Source organism: Amblyraja radiata, chromosome 2 (assembly GCF_010909765.2).
Source record: "Amblyraja radiata isolate CabotCenter1 chromosome 2, sAmbRad1.1.pri, whole genome shotgun sequence".
NCBI lineage: Eukaryota > Metazoa > Chordata > Chondrichthyes > Rajiformes > Rajidae > Amblyraja > Amblyraja radiata.
This window is the reverse complement of record NC_045957.1, coordinates 109,049,166-109,051,123: the sequence shown is the minus strand read 5'-3', so window position 1 is coordinate 109,051,123 and position 1,958 is coordinate 109,049,166. Positions and strand designations below refer to the sequence as shown.

Genomic DNA, 1,958 nt, shown 5'->3' with positions numbered 1-1,958 from the left:
TGTGGATTCGCAAAGTGTGTCTGCAGAGGTCTGCAAGGGTCCCATTCACGGTTTATTCCGAACAGCTCCGTCACAGAAGACTCTGTGATTTACGGACTGTTCCCAGGGACACATTCAGAGACTGACATCGAATGCTGCTGGAAGGTCATCAACTCGGTGAAAGATGTTCTTTGGTCTGCCCGAGCGTTGTTCACCACCCAACAGAGCGGGATGTCCGTCGGGGAATGTTGCCGACTGGCCCGCTGCAGACCGCAGGAGTACGTGCTGAGGGACGCACTTAAGCTTGGTGCAGCCAACGCCAAGGCTCGGTGGGGGAGGACCACAGTCTAGGGTCCTTCCGCTGCTGGACATGGGGGCAGGATGTGGTGGAGACTCCCCTCAAGGGAAGGGATCCCACGTCAGTGGGCCATATTAGTGGCAAGGGTGGGCAAGGGTATAGCCTCTGAAAATGTTGGATGATTTTTTTTGCACGCTTCATGTATTGTATATATTTATTACCTGAATAAAGTCTATTTTGAAATTAAAAAAAAAAATCTGTTCTTATCAGTTTAATATCTGATACGTCCCTTATCTAGGGGCCATATATTAAATTGATTTTTGGAACAGGGAGATGGACTAGGGGCTTGCTCGGTCCACCCCATGCATCGACCCAGTATTGCAGTGTCTCTGGGAACGGTGCACTTCCCTTTTGGGAGATTTTCAAAGTTCAAAAGAAAACACAAAAATTCTTTCTTGCGTAGAGGCTGCGTGTCTGCCTGCTGCCCTCTATCACTCTGATTCTTGACGGGACCGCTCAAGTCAAATGCCTTCGTTTATTTAAAAGGAAAAGAGGAGGTGCTGCTCGCATTTCAATCCATATGCAACTGAAACTTCCAGGAAAGAGAATAAAAATCTTCAGCAAATTGTTGAAGGCCCAGGAGCGGTTGGAGCGGGAGGAGCAGCGTCCGAGAAGCGAGTTTAAAAATCGACCGCGGGGCTTTGTTCCACAGAAGCCCAGGAGCGGTTGGAGCTGGAGGAGCAGCGTCTGAGCGGTGAGTTTACAAATTGAGCGCGGGGCTGTAACGTTCCGTCACACTTCAAAGGAAGTGGTCTGGAGGAAGCCGCTGATTGGTGGAAGCGGACTATTGGAAGCAGCTGATTGGGAGCAACCCCAGGATTGTATTTCTGCTTTCTGGTTAAGGGTTCAGTGAGTTAAGGGTACAGTGCTTTTTAGTAAAGGTACAGTTTAAAGGATTAAGATTTTTATAGTGTGAGGGAGTTGATTTAATTTGGGGGTAAGCCATGTCAGTTGAGATCGGCCCCATGGTTTGCTCAGCCTGCAACATGTGGGGGATCAGGGATATGGTCGGTGTCCCTGGTGACTACGTTTGCAGGAAGTGTGTCCAGCTGCAGCTCCTGGCAGACCATATTGAGCGATTGGAGCTGCGGTTGGATTCATACTGGAGCATCCACGATGCTGAGAAAGTCGTGGATAGCACGTACAGTGAGTTGGTCACACCGCAGGTAAAAGTTAAGAGGACAGAAAGGGAATAAGTGGCCACTAGCCAGCGTAGCAGTAGGCAGGTAGTGCAGGAGTCCCCTGTGGTCATCTCCCTCCTCAACAGATATACCATTTTAGATATTGTTGGGGGAGATGGCTCATCAGGGGAAGGCAGCAGCAACCAAGTTCATGGCACCGTGGGTGGCTCTGCATCACAGGAGGGGAGGAAAAAGAGTGGAAGGGCTATAGTAATAGGGGATTCAATTGTAAGGGGAATAGATAGGTGTTTCTGCGGCCGCAAACAAGACTCCAGGATGGTATGTTGCCTCCCTGGTGCAAGGGTCAGGGATGTCACTGAATGGCTGCAGAACATTCTGGAGGGGGAGGCTGAACAGCCAGTTGTCGTGGTGCATATTGGCACCAACGATATAGGTAAAAAACGGAATGAGGTCCAACAAGGTGAATTTATGGAGCTAGG

General features: G+C 49.7%; 1 pseudogene; it reads left to right on the top strand.

Moving 5' to 3' along the window:
* Window positions 1-505: 505 nt before the first annotated feature.
* Window positions 506-686, top strand: LOC116970594 (annotated as a pseudogene).
* Window positions 687-1,958: the final 1,272 nt, after the last annotated feature.